Here is a 17,382-nt window from a genome sequence, read left to right as displayed (position 1 = left end):
TAAAGAAAGTAGAATTGAAAAATTAAAGAGGTCTGTCACTTTAGAAATGTTTCTAAGATACAACACACCTGGAGAGATGACTCAGTTTAGCCTGTTCTTCTCTTCTGCTCTGAGAAGAAATGAGGTCTCTGGCGGCAGAGCAAGTGGATGTAGCAGTTTCCCAGGACTTAGTAAGGCATTTATTTATTTATTTATTTATTTATTACAGTGGGGCCTTTGAGTGTGTTTCTTTTTTCCTCTATTCCAGTGTTCAGCGGAAGGCAGTGTTGGAATTCTGGGATGCCCTCTCCTTTCTTCTGTCTGTGTTAAAGCCAATTGGCGTACAGGCAGAAAATTAAAACATCAGCTTAAATGTAACAAAAGATTAGAAATAATCACTGTTTGATAATAAGGGACTGATTAAATAAAATACAGTGCATCCATAAGATGGAATGATATCGGCCATAAAAGAGAAGGAATATGTTTTCCCAGCTTGTTCCTATGAACAAGCTGTGAGAGTGGGGGAGGGGAGGGAGGCCTGCATGCTTCAGCACCTCATACATACAAGATGCATGAAAGGAATCCCTGGGAGGTTTGAATAAGAACAGGCCATGTAGCCTCACTAATTTGAAGGCATAGTCACCAGGGAACAGAACTCTTGGAAAGGATTAGAAGGATTAGGAGGTGTGGCCTTGTTGGAGGAAATCGCCTCCTCCTCTCTCCTACCAAGGCTGCGCTTAGCACGCGGATGTGGTCCTCTGCTGCATGGGACGCAGAAAACACACCAAGGACACACATGAATGTAGCATGGCTACTGTTCCAGCACCATGCCTGTCTGCTTCCTGCCATTATGATAATGAGCGAAGCCTCTGAAGCTGAACCTGTGAGCAAGCCCCAGTTAAATCCTTTCTTTTGTAAGAGTTTCCTTGGCCATGGTCTCTCTCCACAGCAACAGAGCAGCAGCTCTGACACGTACTGATAGGGATTAAGGACGGCAATGAGGTGGATAGGAACCTGATGGGAATAAAAAATGTTTTTTTGCTTATTCATTGAGAGTTTTCTGCAATGTATTTTATCATATTCTTTTCCTTCCCCAGATCTAGAAACTTTTCAATATCATTTCATAGAAACAGAATATATTCCCTATGTATACATACATATATACACAGAGAACCCAAGGAGGGGAAGGTAGATAGAGAAGGGATAACTGAAAATAATTGTTTCTGTGTACATTATGAGTCACTGGGATGACCTTTACCCTGACTGAAGGGGAGAAGAGAAGACAGGACAGGAAGATATGAGCAAGAAGAAACCGAGTGCTGAGCCTGAAGGCAGAGGACCACATCCATCTGCTAAGCGTGTCCTCCTTGGTGTGTTCTCTGCGTCTCATACAGCAGAGGACCACATCCGTCTGCTAAGCATGTTTTTGGTGTGTTCTCTGCGTCTCATACAGCAGAGGACTGCGTCCCTCCTGCTAAGCATGTCCTTGGTGTGTTCTCTGTGTCTCATACAGCAGAGGACTGCGTCCCTCCTGCTAAGCATGTCCTTGGTGTGTTCTCTGCATCCTGTGGAGCAGCTATGCACACCTCTGAACAGAGCTTGGCAGTGTGCCTACTGAGGTGCGAGGCAGCTGGAGTTCTGCAGGAGCAGCTGGGCCCACCTCTCTTTGCTGTTCTGGGGAGGCAGGGCAGGGGATCATTAAGATAGTGGCTCCGGAGACAAAATCAACTTACATTCAAACCCTACCTCTGGCCTTCACTAGATATGTGAGTCTCACATCTATTTAATCACCTGTGTGCCTCCATCCCCACACCTATGAAACATGTATAGCATGAGTGCCCACCATACTCTTGTGAGGTTCATCCTAGGAGGAGGTCAGTGCATGGTCCGCTATAGATGCTCAAGCATCTGTGTTCTACATTAGCAACGCTGCTTGCAATCGGGAGTGCAAGCCCTGACTTTTTGTACTTAAGGTAGTACCAAGTCTATGATTTCTCAGGCAGAGCAGGACAACATGAACCTTCTATCTGAGGCATCCCTTGGGCACTGCTCAGATGGCAGAGTGGGGTTCTGGAGGTCTTTTCAGATTCAGCCACACAACTGTATTCTCGGACACCCCACAAGTGTTTATTCCCCATGCGACTGCTAAGCAAAAGGTTTAATGTCATTGCAAAATGGTTCTAAATGCTAATGGTTCCTCTAATAGAAAAGCCCTCTCCCTTCCTCCAGCCACACCAGCTGTTAGAGAGAAGTGATGGCTCTCACTGTACCCTAATCAATGAGCCTCCTCGAGTTTCATTTGTGATAAGCAAATCTTGTTTGAGGTAAGAGAAAGAAAAGTAGATGCCAGCCAAGTTATTAGGGATTCTCCACTTTTAATGTGATATGTTTTACTCTGCCTGGAGGAGGAAATTTTAAGTTCCTCCAATATTTGGGGTTCAAATAGTTTAGTCTAGTCATGTTTTTAAAGTATTTAGTACGAAAATATTGGGTATAGATGGTCTAGAATGTGCGAGACCCTGCATTTAATAGCCAACACCAAGGCAGAACAATAAGAATAAGAGGAAGAGGAGGGGGAGGAGGGGAAGCCTGCAGGACTGTGTACTGGTGCAGCAGAATGTGCCTGTAGCCACTGCTACTCAAGAGGCTGACATTGGAGCATCATTTGAGCCTAGGAATTCAAGACCAAAGTGGGAATATAGTGAAGGCTGTCTCAGGTTTTTTTTTTTTTTTTTTTTGGTCCTGGTCTGTATTCTGGGCAGATATATAATTCTTCGTTGTACCACCAAATAGTTCGTCCTGGACGCATGAGGTAAGCCAATAGCAGCTGAGCCTACTCTTCCTGTAGACAGGTGGCGAGAACAGCGAGGGATCTGAGGGCCGTAGGTCTGAATTCATCTTTTCCTGTATGAACATGCCCAAAATTTCAAAACCACGGTCCAGCAACTGCCAAGCTGCAGTTGACCTTATCTGCCTTGCCAGTCATATCTGCTTTGAGGAACAATTAAAGGGTGCGGATATTGTCAAATTAGAGCTGAGCAGGGGGTAAAGGGCTTTGCAGGTCCTGCTGTAGCAGATCTCTGCGTGGCGCAGCATCAGGTAAAGTCTGGATTAGGGGCTCTGGGGCATGTGACCTGACCCGAGTTTAAAACCAGCCGAGCTTCTCCTCAGCACCTGGTGTGGTTTTAACCAGTCACATGCCTTCTCTCTCCTTCACTTTGTCTTCCGCTGAAAATGCTGGTGATACCAGCTCGTGTTTCCCCAGGCTGCAGTGGGGATTTAAGGCGTTAATAAGGAGAAATAACCTTCAGCGTAAGCAGCATAGGAATTGAGCCTCAAATAACCAGTAACGTCTTTCCTTGTGCTTGTAAAGTACCTGGGACTGAAGAACGCTTACCTCACTGGAAACATGTGGTTGGTATGAGGTCACTGAACTAATTCCTGAGATTACTTATAAAACGTGGATGAGAGGTCAGCTGGTGGCTAAGGCGTGGCTCCGGTGTCCTCTTTTTTGCTTGGTGACAATCCAGATTCAAGGTCATGCGGTGACTTGCTGTAAAAGAACTCCCACACACATGTGCAGGCTGGGTAGAGTCTACTCCTGGTGCTCTGGTGAGCTCACATATGTGCAGGCTGGGTAGAGTCTACTCATGGTACTGTGGAGATCACCGGGAAGGATGGAAGCTGTGCGTTTATAGCGTGTGTGCACTTGTGCACACACATACACACATGCCTATCCCACAGCAAGCAAACAGCTTCAACATCTCTTGGGGTTTCTTTTCTCCAAAGTCCCACTTGGCTATGCTCGGAGGGTTTCCCCCCATGCCCTTTTCCTTACACCAGCAGCCAGTCTTGTTCTCTGTCCGCCTCCTGGGAAATTCCAATTCCTTATTCGTTTCAGTAAGTAGGGCTCCTGGGCCCTAATACAGCCTCCTCCACAGTCCTACTACATTGACCATGTGCAAGGCCAGCATCTATGACTCGGCACACTGATATACCAAAATGACCCTTTGCTCGGGGAACCCAGAGTCAACAATGAAAACATGCAGTCTTTTGCTTTCTAGTCCTGTGGCCTGGGGCATGCTGTTTTCTTCGTCATCTGATGGAGGAAGGTTATTGGTTAATTAATAAAGAAACTGCTTGGCCCTCATAGGTTAGAATATAGGTGGGTGGAGTAAACAGAACAGAATGCTGGGAGGAAGAGGAAGTGAGCTCAGACTCGATAGCTCTCCTCTCTGGGGCAGATGCGATGAAGCTCTGACCCAGGATGGACGTAGGCTAGAATCTTCCTGGTAAGCACACCTTGTTTTGCAACACACATTAATAGAAATGGGCCAAGCAGTGTTTAAATGAATACAGTTTGTGTGTTGTTATTTCGGGGCATAAGCTAGCCAGGCGACCGGGAGCTGGGTGGCAGGAATGCAGCCCACAGCTCCTACTAGAGTCATCTGAAAATCAGGTAAGCTGTCTGAGAGACAGAGATAATGATAGTGTCATTAGAGTTATGGGGAAGAGCGTGTGGAATCAGGCCTGGGGAACAGACAGTGCCTGGCACATACTCAGACTGCAGTGCACACATGTATGGATGAATGGGTGGCCCCAGGCCTCATGTAAGTGGGGCTTTTCATAATAAAAAGGGGCCACTGATAACTGTGTTAGCGAATGTGTAGAGAGCACTATGGAACACAAGGGTGTAAAGAGCTGGGTCACATATAGTGGTGGAGATTTTTGCAGCTTACTTCACCATTCTCCATATTAACGTGCCCCATCAGGAAATGGGGAGTGTTACATTTACTTATGACTTGTAGGAAAATTAAATGAGATAATATTTGTAAAACACAGTCTAGTCCAACTCAGAGTCTAAAAAGCTTAGGTATTACTAATAGCTCATTCTTTGAATTGCACTGTTAGGATATGAAAGTATATTTGCTTTTTTTCCCAGTATAAAAATCGAGTTTGCAAGGTTCAGATATATTTGGGCAATCTTGATGTTATTTTTTTTTGAAAGCTTTGGTCAAGACAGAAATCATTTAATTTTGTCTAATAGCGTTAGCTTTAGAGGTTGAAAATTGCTACACAATCCATAAATGTACTAATGGCTCCCTCTTGATTTCTGGCTTAGGAAATCTCAACTTCTTCGGGGCCTTTTAGCTTTGTAGTGGTTTCCTTTCGTCAGCTCCACATTCAGAATTAATTTGAGGCATGAGCTAATAGCCCAGCACTTCTGGCCAGCGTGCCCTTTGATTTTGTGTAAATTGCTAGCAATTGGCCGTACTCCACCAGCAACTAGATACGGAGATGGACTGTGGATGCCTGAGCAGAGTGTAATGCCTAGATCAAATAAAGCTTGCATCAAATTGAATGTGATGTTATAAAGGCTGTGCAAAATCAATACTGTGCCTGGTGGTAATTAGACACAAATGTAGTTCATGGAGACGACTACAGCTCAAAGCAAGTCCGTCTAGGATCAGCTCCCAAGGAAAGGTTTAGGCCTATCGGGAGCAGAAAGCAACTTAGAGCCTTTTGGGGTGTACCAGAACGTGGAGTGTCCAGATGCTTCCCTTTGGGCATGGGGTGAGGATGATCAGGGAGACTATTTCTTAGGAGCAGGACATGATGGTCCTTGTAGGGAATTGTTGGTAAAGGAATCCATATTGGATTTTTTTTTTTGCGGGGGGTTGAGACAGGGTTTCTCCATGTTGGAATTTTTAACTATCCCGATGTTGCACGGACCTTGTGTAGGTAGCAACAGCTGCGGGAGTTCCTGTGTGCAACCACCAGCTTGTGTCGGGGGAGGGGGGGGTTGGCTGGGAAGTGTTTATGTGTTTGAACAGATAAGCCAGATGGTGGCGCTGTTTTAGGAAATTGTTGAAGCTTTAACGGATACAGTTTAGGGAGGCCTTGGAGTTTTACAGCACAGCCTCACTTCCCCTCCACTCTCTGCTGTTCCTCCGAGATACTCGAGATACTCAGAGGTGGTACATCCCTGCTGCACACTCCTGCAGCCCTGGAGTGCCTGCCATCAGGACATCTCCACCATGATATCCCCAAACTGCGGGATAAAACCCTTCCAGCTTTAGGTTTCTTTTATCAGGTGTTTTGTTATAGCCATGAGAGAAGAACCCAAACCAGCAGGGAACCAGGTAATGAAGAGAGATCACAGAATGGGAAGAGTCTGGCAAGGACTGGGGGACTGGGGTTAGGTTTGAACCCCATCTTCTGACTTAAGTGTGTGCCCTTTGGCAAGTTTCTTTGCCTCTCTAAGCCACCTCTGCAATTGGAATGATAGGACCGACCTCAGAGTGGGGAGGGCCAGGTGGACTTTGGTAGGTAAACTGTTCAGCATATACTAAATGGTAGTGGTGTGTTCCTATATGCTATTTTATTTTTAATTTAGGGAAGTTGAAAGACTTATCACCATTCATAAAGATTTGCATCTCAAAATCCGGGTCAGTGCTTAGAGTTCACTGATTTCACAGTGTATCCATGAGAGGACCTGCGTGTCAGAGATGTACAGACGTTCATGTCTAGCTCTGGGCTGTGTATGTTTAGGAGATAACAAACGGCTTAGTAAACACTAAACAGTTCTAGAAAACTGATAGAGCTCTTGGTGTTTTCTTGAGCAACGTTGTGAGAATTCCAGTTGCTTGCCTTGTTGGTTTCTGGTGGTTTTAAGTATCATCTCCTTAGCGAGTAATGAGGTTGTGTGGTTTTTCATACACTGATCAACATTTGAATACTCACGTTCATATACTGCGTCCTCGAAGGTCAGCTTTTCATACTGAGCTGGAGTAGTTCTTCATATTATCAGGACCTGAGACCTTCAGCTGTTACAGATATTAATTGGTAAAGAAAACCCCTGATTTAAATATAGTTCTATATGTCAATCCCACTTCCATTTTTAAAATCTTGTGAAATGATAAGATAGCACATAGATCCTAATTCTTATACTACCTGCCACTCACAAACACCATTTGAGAACCACTGGGCTAATAATTTCCTTCTACTGCAGAGATATTCTATTGTTGAATATATTCTGTTATAGTCTATGGTCGAGTTTGTGAAACACTAGCCGTTTTGGTTAAGTCCATTTTCAATGCACGTGAGGGTAGACACACACAGTTGCTGTCAAGTGATCGCGTATGTTTGAGTGGGAGCTCATTTCAGCTGCTTTTCCGAGGATGGTTGTACCAAAGAGAAGGTGGAGGACGTCTCTGAAGGCATAAGCCTGCAAGAGGACAGGATTTCAGAGGAGAAGTTAGGTGGAATGAGATAGAGATTTGAGCAGTCGAAAAACGTAGCCAGGGAAGGCTCTGGAATATTCTGGAAAATGAAGAGAAATTGGGAGGAAATGTGTCTCAGGGTAGATCCAAAAGACAGAAGACAGGGAGGAAGGCAGGAAAGAAGAAACTCAAATATAGCAAAGCGAGGTATTGGTAGGGGGCTGGGTCCTTTGATCTCTCTCTCTCTCTCTCTCTCTCTCTCTCTCTCTCTCTCTCTCTCTCTGTCTTGCACTGGAAGGCCCTAATGGTCTATATCACATAACAATGATGTTTTGATAATAGAGACATTTAATGCTCACTATTTCCCCCTCCTGACGGGGAGTAAAATGGATCATTCACTTTAAGGTACTATATGAAATAAAGAGAATGAAAGCATTTTAGCAGCAGCAAGCACTGTGAAAATCATAGCCCACGTCAAGATTATGGAACTAGTCCAGCCTAAAAGGATCTGCATCTCGGAGAGTTCCATCTAGGAACCGATAGAGCTCCTGCTTGCAAGGAAGTGAAGTCCCAACGTGAACTTCAATAGTCGGATGAAGGATTTAGCTTCCATCATGGAGTGGTCTAGAGCAGGCGCTGCCCTTAGAGGAGGCCTTTTCCGGCAGCTCAGACGGTGTCGCTGCCCTGAGTAGAATGGCGTCTCTCTGAGAGCAAAGCTTGCAAAGCAAGCCCAGAAGATGGAAAAACGGAGAAAAGCTTCTGTCCACAGCACACGCAGGATGAACTGGAGTGATTCCAGCTCTCCAGACAAGGGGAGCATGGGGATTTTAGTCAGGGACTCTACACATAAAGGGGGGGGGGCACATTTCTGAACACACTCAGTTTAAGGTCATAGTTCAGACAGAAGATTGGTAAATTTATTTTGTAGCTTGCTCAGTTCATGGTAATATTTTAGAGGATTAAGATCGTGGACAGGAACACTTCAGGACATACACAGTTCATGCAATAAAGATGCTGAGCAGAAGGACCTCTGGGAATGGTTAGTTTTCTCCAAAAGCTTAAACAGACCCAAGAACAAAGATTAGAACAGAACCTTCTCCTAAAGGTTCCTGCTTCACTTAGAAGTCCATGAGCCTCCCAGGACATGTCAGCTCCTACTCTTGAGGGGTTCACTGAGGATGGGGGTCATTCTTTTAAAGCAGGCGTGGCCTGGTGGGAGTGCTGTACCTCACCGATTAGAGGGGTGAAACTCTAGACAAGAAAGCAAGAAAGAGCTGCGACCCTGCAGCCAGAGTTCAGTTTAGTTTATTTTATCCGTAGTAATTTCACTGAGACCTTTTAAGGCACGTCTAAATATGACATAAACCATGAATAAAATCAGCGAAATTGACATTTCTAACTTAAGTAGCCCAGAAAATATAGACTTAATGTCCTGAGGAATCCAGGCCAAAGCACAGTTAAGCAAGCAGGCCGATACTTACTGTTTTACGCTATAATACGATTGTAGGGAATGCGATTTGAACTTCCGGTAAGACTGAGTAGGAGAGTAAGTGGAAGTGTCATTGCTGCTCGTCTCTGCTTATTATCTGACTCTTTAATGTGAACTTTGGCTGCAGTTCACAGGAACACTTGTCAGTTTGGGTGGGAAGTGACCCCAAAGGGGGCTGTGCATGCTGGCTTTCCAGCTGGAGACGCTGTCTGGGAGAGTCTAGAGTTTGGAGGGTGGGGCTGGCAGGAAGGAAGTGAGTAACTGGGTGCTTGTCCTTGATGAGCCTGTCTCTTCCTAGGCCTGTCTGTCTCTTTCTGCTTCCATCTGCCCAAGGTGCACGGGCTCTCCCATGGGCTCCCTTCTACAATGACACTCTGCTTCACCACAGGCCCAGAAGGAAGGGACCCAAGAACTGTGTGGTTGAATGGGTTCAATCTCTAAAATTATAAGTCCAAATAAATAATTCTTAGCTGAGCCCCTTGGGTTATTTTTGTTGGAGCTGCAGAATGTTAACTAACCCAGCCCCTGAGACTCACTTGACTTCTTACTCTGGCATGGTGAACTTAGGGACTCGTTCTTTGGGATGCAAGGGAAGAATGAATAATTGGTAAGAAAAGACCTTGTCCCATTTCCATTGGGATAGACTGGTCTGGAGGGGACCCTGACTTCCGGGATTTTAAATGTACCCAGTCTTCTGAACTTCCATGTGTTTGAGGCCCCTGGCTTCAACAATGGAGTTGCTGAACTAGAGGCCAGACTGGTCTTTAGACATCAGTCTCTAGTAGTCTGCTAGTTCAGGATCTGGTAGCCCGGTTCATGATCTGATAGACTGCCTCTGTGGCATTTGGCTGCAAAAATATCAATTGGGTGTTTTGTCTCTAGAATAGCTTCTATGGAGTCCAGCGTTAGCGAGTGCCCCATAGTCTAATCACTGTCCTTCTAGGAGGGATGCAAGCCTCAGCAACATACATACATGTGTGCTTTACATCTACCGTAACTGGGCACCAATAACAAGCCAAAGGAGAGTTCCACCAAAGTCCATCTTGGTAAGACCAATGAGTTCATTAAGCTTCCTTTCAGACTGCAAATGAGGCATTGTTTACAAAAATACAGGTGATCCCAAAACAACTGCATCACCGCAAAGGATGACCTCATCAAGGTTGGTGCCTGGAGTCTCCAGGTCTTGCTCTTATTTAACCGCTCACTTCCTATATACTACTAGCCTCTCCTAAGATCAGTTGCACTGGGTAGGGGGGAGCAGTGGAATAAAGCTGATCTCTCAAGTGAGGTCTCCTGACCCTTCTTTCTTCCATCTACTAGGAAATGTTAGATCTCCATTACCACAGACCTGGATACTACTGTTGTCTGCTCTTAGTTGCCTTGGCTACAAGGCAATGTCCAAGATGGCATCTTCTTTCTAGAGGGGGGAAAAGTACCATACAATAGCAACTTCTCGCTGCCATAGCCAATCTCAAAGTAAATAGTGGATAGAGGCAAACATAGCATATGGTCAGGGCCCAGCATGGACGGGTGGAGTCAGCTCTGCTCAACCACACCAGCAGGAATGAAGGAGAGCCGATGACTTCGCCAATAACAGGAGTGTTACTGCTGAGGAAGCGCTGGACAAGGATTCTCCTCACATCCCACAGGAAGAGCTGCCTGTGGCCTTGCCCTCTGCCAACCCTAGCACTAGGAAGCAAAGGCAAGTGGATCTCTGCTGTAGGAAATCCTTCAGCCAGTAGCCTTTAAGTTACCTGTCTACTTGCGCATGGCCTCTAATACTATAAATGCCCATGTAAACTCGTGCTCACTCTCTCTTCCGGCTGCTGGATTAGGTTGCTGTTTTCCCGTTCAAGCAGAGGACTGTGGTCTGTGAGTCTATGCCCAAATAAATAACCCTTTATTGTACTCAATTCTGAGCTAGTGTGTGATTTTTTTTTTTTTTTTTTTTTTTGCGTCCATCTTCAGATCTCTGTGTGTTCAAGACCAGCCTGGTCTACACAATGAGTTCCTGGATGGAGAGAGCCATATAGAGGGACCTTGACTCAAAATAAGAAAAAAAAAACTTACAAGAACATTAGACCATCAGGGAAAGTGCATGTACTAAGAGCGATCACACAATTTAGGGCCCACCGTCTAACCAAGTACATCTTCCTGTGTTTGGCTCCGGCTTCCTGTTGGTTAAGAGTCTTAGGTTGTGAACGATGGAAACTGGCTCTGAATTCTGTAATGAAAATGACAAATTCATTACCAAAACAGTCAAACTCAAATTCTCTGGAAATTGGTGTAGTGTGTGTCACGTGATCAGTAGAAGGGACCAGTTCCTCCACGGCCACTTGCAGGAGGAGAGAGTTTCGTCACTGAAGAAAAGGAGGCACACAGGCTCCGAATGCCGGATCTCTATTAAGGCAACTTCCCGAGTCAAGCACTTTCAGGAGCTGCTCTGTGGAGTTCTCTCACCAACCCCAGAGCTGTGAGCTTCCCCGAGCGGACAGAAGACCGGACCGAAGACCGGACCTGTGTCCTCGCGCTGCTGCCACTTGCTCGCTGTTTGGACTTGGGCTCACTCCAAAGCTTCTCCGAGTCTTCATTCTTCAGAAACAAAAAGAAAACAAGAACCTAGTCATTTAAGACTCTTAAGTGCCAAGCTTTGGCACCCCCTTCCAGATAGGCATCATCTCGCCAGCTAATCTCTGAGACGTAACACCCCGTGCCCCGCAGTTGACCTTTTTACATAATCACCAGCTGGAGGAGCTTGTGGTGGGTGATAACGTGTGTTCTGTGAGCGTCCATTCCCTCGCCCTCGATCAGCCCTCTCCTGCACGGTGGCGTAGGGGTGAGAACCACAGCGTTGTGCCCAGGCTAGTTCAGGGGGTGGCTCTGGACTTTTGGACAGCAGGATTCCATCTTTGTTTAGTTTTTTTTTTTTTTTTATTGTACAAGATTGTACCGACTATTTAAACCCTTGAACTCTCTGAGATTTCTGTGTTTGTAAAATGAGATTATTTCTAAATTCCTCTTCATGGGATTGCCATAAGGATTAGGTGAGAAACTACATGTAATGTGTTTAGTATAGGGCTTGCCATACAATACCCTGTACATACAAGAGTTTTAAAAAAAAATTGTTAAAATAATTGTTATTTAAAAGAATTGTTTATTTGGGAGGAAAACGCACACACATTCTCTCTCTCTCTCTCTCTCTCTGTACCTCCCTCCCTCTTTCCCTCCTTCCCTCCCTCCCTCCCTTCTAATTTATCTCTTTCTCTCACTGTTCTTACAGAATTAAAAAAATATTATTTTTGGTTTTATGTTATTGGTTGCTTTTAGTTATTTTTCTTAAAATTATGAAAGTAACAAATGCCTAATTAATTTTTATAAACTTCTAACTATTAGAGTTGGATATTTTCTAGTACAATAGCAGGCATTTATATAAGAAAGTGTTTTGATTGGCTGCGGTAATTGCAAGGGCATCTAAGTTTAATATTTAACACATCAATGTCTCTGAAGGTTGTTTCCTTATTCTGTCTATGCTCTGACTCTCTATCATAGTAAATCATCTCGATGCCCAAACACAAGACCATTCTCAGCCAATCCAGGGGCTTCCTCTTCTTCCACATCCTATAGAAAGAGACAAAGCTCTTTCTCAGTGGGATTACCCAAAAGGTAATAACACTTATTTCCCTGAAGCCTCAAATAAATGTTTTTATAAACCCCGCTTGATATGAGAGCTTTGGAACCAAGTGCACAGAAGCTGTTGCCACTAACATGCTAAACTGAGCTGTGCTGGTCTCTGTGGCTGGCTAACAGCCTCAGGTGCTGCTCCAGGATGTTCCAGGGATATTCTGTGACTAGGAGGTAACCAAAGAGCATGACCTTTGCCTGCTACCCCCACGTTAATCCTCTAAATGTTCATAGATCCCTGTTTGCTCGCTAAGCTTGTCACAACAAAGTACCGTAGATTTTCAGGTGGGGTGGCATTTAAACAAAGAATTTTTTTCTCTTGGTGTTGGAGGTGCTGGAGTCTGCACATTTTAGATCAAGGGTTGGCAGGGCTTTTTCCAAGACCTCTCCCCTAGCTTGTAGATGACTGTCTTTCCTCTATGTCTTCACTTGGTTTGTGCCTATCATGGTCCCTCCTTATATTCACACCGGTCCCTTTGGCTTAGAACCCACCCCTTGACCCCATTTTATTTTAATTGGTTCTTTAAAGGCCTTTCTCCAACTCCAGTTTCATTCATTCAGTCCAGTACTAGGGTTTGGAAACTCAGTGCAGTAGTTTTGAACTGATAAAGTCTGAAGGGATAAAAAGTCCCCACCTGCAAGCCAAATCCATAGAACACCTTTTTTTTCAATGCTTTGCTACATAACCATAGTTCATAATCATCCCCATTTTTATGTGTATGTGTGTGTATGTATGCCACGTGAATGCATCTACCCACAGAAGCCAGAAGAGAACTGGAATATCCCTCAGCTGGAATAACGGGCATTGTGAAGTTCAGGATGTGCGGTCTGAAAGCTGAACTCGGGTGCTTTGGAAGAGCACAAAAGTTCTTCACCACTGGGGCTTCTCTCTCATCCCATGCCAAATGTTTTTTGAAATGAATTTATGCTGATTTTGCTCCAGACATTAAGGAAATTAATTACTAAAATTCTTTCAAGAGTCAGGAAATCAATGTACCTGAAAATTTTATTATAAGAATAGCTTTTCAAAGGTTTCTTTTTTATGACTTTTAATTATGTGTAGATGTGTGTGTCTACATGTGAGTTTGTGCACATGAGGAAGATATTTTGGGGTGTCAGATCCCTTGGAGCTGGAGTTACAAAGAGCTGTGAGCTACATGAAGTGGGGGCAGGGACCCGAACTCAGGCCCCCTAGAAAAGCAGAGGGTTCTCTTGAAGGAACAGCCATCTTTCCAACCCCTAGTATTGTTTTAAAGCAGATGTTTTTATTAATTTTGGCATCTGTCACTAAGATTTCCACCTCAATATACTTGATATAATGAACCCTAAAAACAAATTCATAACAAATGTAACACCAAAAAAAACCCCTGAATAATTTAACTATGTCAGACAATGCTTTAGCTGACAAGCAATTAAATACTGTTAAAATGTACTGGGAGCCAATGAGAAGGCTCAGCAGGTCACTTGTTGCTCTTCCAGAGCACTGGGGTTCTGTTCCCAGCACCCGCCTCAGGGGGCTTATGGCTACCTGTAACTCCAGGGGATCCAGTGTCCTTGTCTGGCCTCCAGGGATATCTGTACATGCATGGTGCACATTCTTTTTTTTAATTAATTAATTTATTTATTAAAGATTTCTGCCTCCTCTCCGCCACCGCCTCACATTTCCCTCCCCCTCCCCCAATCAAGTCCCCCTCTCTCGTCAGCCCAAAGAGCAATCAGGGTTCCCTGACGTGTGGGAAGTCCAAGGACCACCCACCTCCATCCAGGTCTAGTAAGGTGAGCATCCAAACTGCCTAGGCTCCCACAAAGCCAGTACGCATGGTGCACATTCTTACAGTCAGACACAGAAATATATACATAAGTAAAAGTAAATTTTTTTCTTTATTTTTTGTTTATTTTTTTTAGTTGTTGAGAAAAAAAATTTCCGCCTCCTCCCTATTTCCCATTTCCCTCCCCCTCCTCCCACACATTGTCCCCTCCCCCCACTCTCCTCCCCCTCTCCCCCTCCCCCCACTCCATTCCCCCTCCCTCTCAAGAATGAAGAGCAGTCCAGATTCCCTGCCCTGCAGGAAGTCCAAGGTCCTCCCACTTCTATCCAGGTCCAGGAAGGTGAGCATCCAAACAGGCTAGGCTCCCACAAAGCTAGTTCGTGTATTAGGATCGAAACCTAGTGCCATTGTCCTTGGCTTCTCATCAGCCTTCATTGTCCGCCATGTTCAGAAAGTTCGGTTTCATCCTATGCTTATTCAGTCCCAGTCCAGCTGGCCTTGGTGAGCTCCCAATAGATCAGTTCCACTGTCACAGTGGGTGGGTGCACCCCTCGTGGTCCTGACTTCCTTGCTCATGTTCTCCTTCCTTCTGCTCCTCACTTGGATCTTAAGAGCTCAGAGGGTGCTCCAATTTGGGTCTCTGTTTCTATCTCGATCTATCGCCAGATGAAGGTTCTAAGGTGATATGCAAGATATTCATCAGTATGGCTATAGCATAGGGTCATTTCAGGTTCCCTCTCCTCAGTTGCCCAAGGTACTATCTGGGGACATCTCCCTGGACACCTGCGAGCCCCTCCAGAGTCAAGTCTCTTGCCAATCCTAAGGTGGCTCCCTTAATTAGGATATATATTTCTCTGCTCCCATGTCCACCCTTCCTTTATCCCCACCGTCCCATTCCCCCAAGCTCCCCCAATCCTCCCCTTCTCACGTTTCTCACCCCAATTCCCCTTAGCCCCATGCCACCTCACCCCCAAGTTCCCAGTTTTTGCCCGGGAATCTTGACTACTTCCCATATCCAGGCGGATGACTATATGTTTTTCTTTGGGTTTACCTTCTTATTTAGCTTCTCTAGGACCACAAATTATATGCTCAAGGTCCTTTATTTATGGCTAGAAACCAATTATGAGTGAGTCCCTGCCTCTTCCAGGTGGCCCGGCTTGTCTGTAGTATCTCTCAGCTGTTCTTATGGCTTCTAGACTCCTTGAGCCTTGCTTGAGTTCCTGCCCTGACTCCCCTCAGTGATGGACTGCTGCCTGTAAGTGTAAGCTAAAAATAATCCCTTTCTTCCCAAAGTTACTTTGGTCATGTTGTTTTATCACAGCGATAGTAACACTAACCAGGACATCGTCCCTGCAGGACAGAATGTCTCACCTCCCTTTAGAACATCCTGTGTCTTCAGGACCTTCCCTTCCAGGTGGAGTTTTCTCTCAGAGGATATTACCACACAGCAGTGGACCGGATTCTGATCTGACCACTGTCCTTGGAGGATGAGAAGAGACACACGAGGGAAATGGCACTGGAGGATGGAAGCGGACTGCCATGATGTTACAAGCTGAGTGGGGTCCACATACAAGGAGCCTGCTAGTCCAGAGAACTGCAGGAAGCTACGTTTCTATCTTTTTAAAAGCTACCCAGCGTGAGGCAGGCGGTTTCCCACAGAAGCACTAGGACTTAGTATAACTCCCACCCTTATGCTAATATGTTTATGGAACCTGAGAATTTGATATGGCTACCGTGTCCAGCCTATGGAGAGAGAGAAGGTCCAAACCAAAGAGGTGACATGAGACAAGAGTTGGGCTGATAGGAAGTGGGTTCTGACGTCATTGATTCCAAGTCCAAGTCCGACCTATTACCCTGCTTTCCTAGCAATCCCTTATACCTGCCTCAGAGCTTCCTAGCCCAGCCACTAAGGACAGGAGGGCTCTCAATACCCTGAAATGTTGGTTCCTTCAGCCTTGTAGTCATTCCGGCTGGGGTTAGCAACAGTAGTCAGCTCAGTTTAAGATTCTTCTGTGGTCAGAGTTACCCCAAGATATTTTATGCTATTTGTGGCTATCGTGAAAGGTGACGCTTCTCTGATTTCCCTCTCTGTTTCCTTACCCTTAGTGTATAGGAAGGCAACTGGGCTCTGTGATCATCTGCTGTGCGTGCCATGACACGAAAAGAGCTGAGAAAAAACAACTTCATCTTTCAGTGTTATGAGCCAGTAGCCCCTGTTTTTGCTGACACCATTTTGACCTCAAATTATGTCATTTGAAACGAAACAGACCCTGGCTTATTCAGTACTATTAGCGGCCAGTCTGTTGAGTATTTGGAGACCGCTTCCCAAATTACTAAGACTAAAATTTAAAAGGGGGTGGTTTTATGTGCTGACTGGGTGGGGTACAGCTGACAGTCTTGCACATTGTTAGTGGAATAAAAATAGCATGGCTTCTTTCGAGAACTAGTTGGTTGTTGCCATAAAGCTAGCCAGTTATTTATCTACTAGGTATAAACCCAGGAGAGAGACCTAAGTACATATGTCCAAAAAAGATTTAAACAAAAAAAGTTTGTAGACTTATTCCTAATGGTCAATAACTTGAAACAGTCCAAATGTCGTAGCAACAAGATAATAGATAAATAAATGATTGTATACTTTTGTAGTGGAATTCTACCATAGTTTATAGAAAAAAATCAACGCATATAAGAATATAGATGAACCTGATATTGTATTAGTTTATAAAAAACCACATACAAAAGGATATGCATTATATAATCCGTTTACATGATGCTAAGAAAAAGCAACATAAGCGTTTGAATATTTGTGTGTGCTAAAATTGTGGTTTCTTGTAAGCGGAGGTAGGGAATGGGGGGGATAAGAAGGGGGATGGGACACCAGGGAACAGGGAAGAGGTGTAAAAGACACCCTGATGTATCCAGTGCTCTGTGTCTCAGTCTGGGGTGCGGTAACATTTGAGCATGCCTAAAACCACACTGGACACTGTATCGGTTATTTTTCCTTGCTGCAACAAAACAGGAGACTAGAGCAATTTAAGGGAAAGGAGTATTTTGTCTCACAGTTGAGAGTGTGGTCCATTCTGCCAGCGCGGCCCAGGAGGCAGAAGCCTGTGACACTGGCAGTCAGAAAACAGAGATACCCGAGTGCTGAGTCTCAGCTCACTTTCTCTTGTTCAGTCCGAGATCCCAGTCCCTGGCATGGTGCCGACTACAGCACCAGCCGGGTCTCCTGCTTCGGTTAACC

The 17,382-nt window shown here is 45.0% G+C and overlaps 1 protein-coding gene across 2 annotated transcripts in view; it reads left to right on the top strand.

Annotated features, from left to right (window-relative positions):
- Prr5l (proline rich 5 like) overlaps positions 1-17,382 on the top strand; it is a 179,232-nt gene that overhangs the window by 20,641 nt on the left and 141,209 nt on the right. The gene's annotated exons all lie outside the window — the stretch shown is intronic.

The sequence above is a fragment of the Microtus oregoni genome, unplaced genomic scaffold, assembly GCF_018167655.1.
Source record: "Microtus oregoni isolate MIOR12 unplaced genomic scaffold, Mior012 000031F_ref0000149, whole genome shotgun sequence".
In the NCBI taxonomy this organism is placed as follows: domain Eukaryota; kingdom Metazoa; phylum Chordata; class Mammalia; order Rodentia; family Cricetidae; genus Microtus; species Microtus oregoni.
This window is presented reverse-complemented; position numbering and strand designations above follow the sequence as displayed.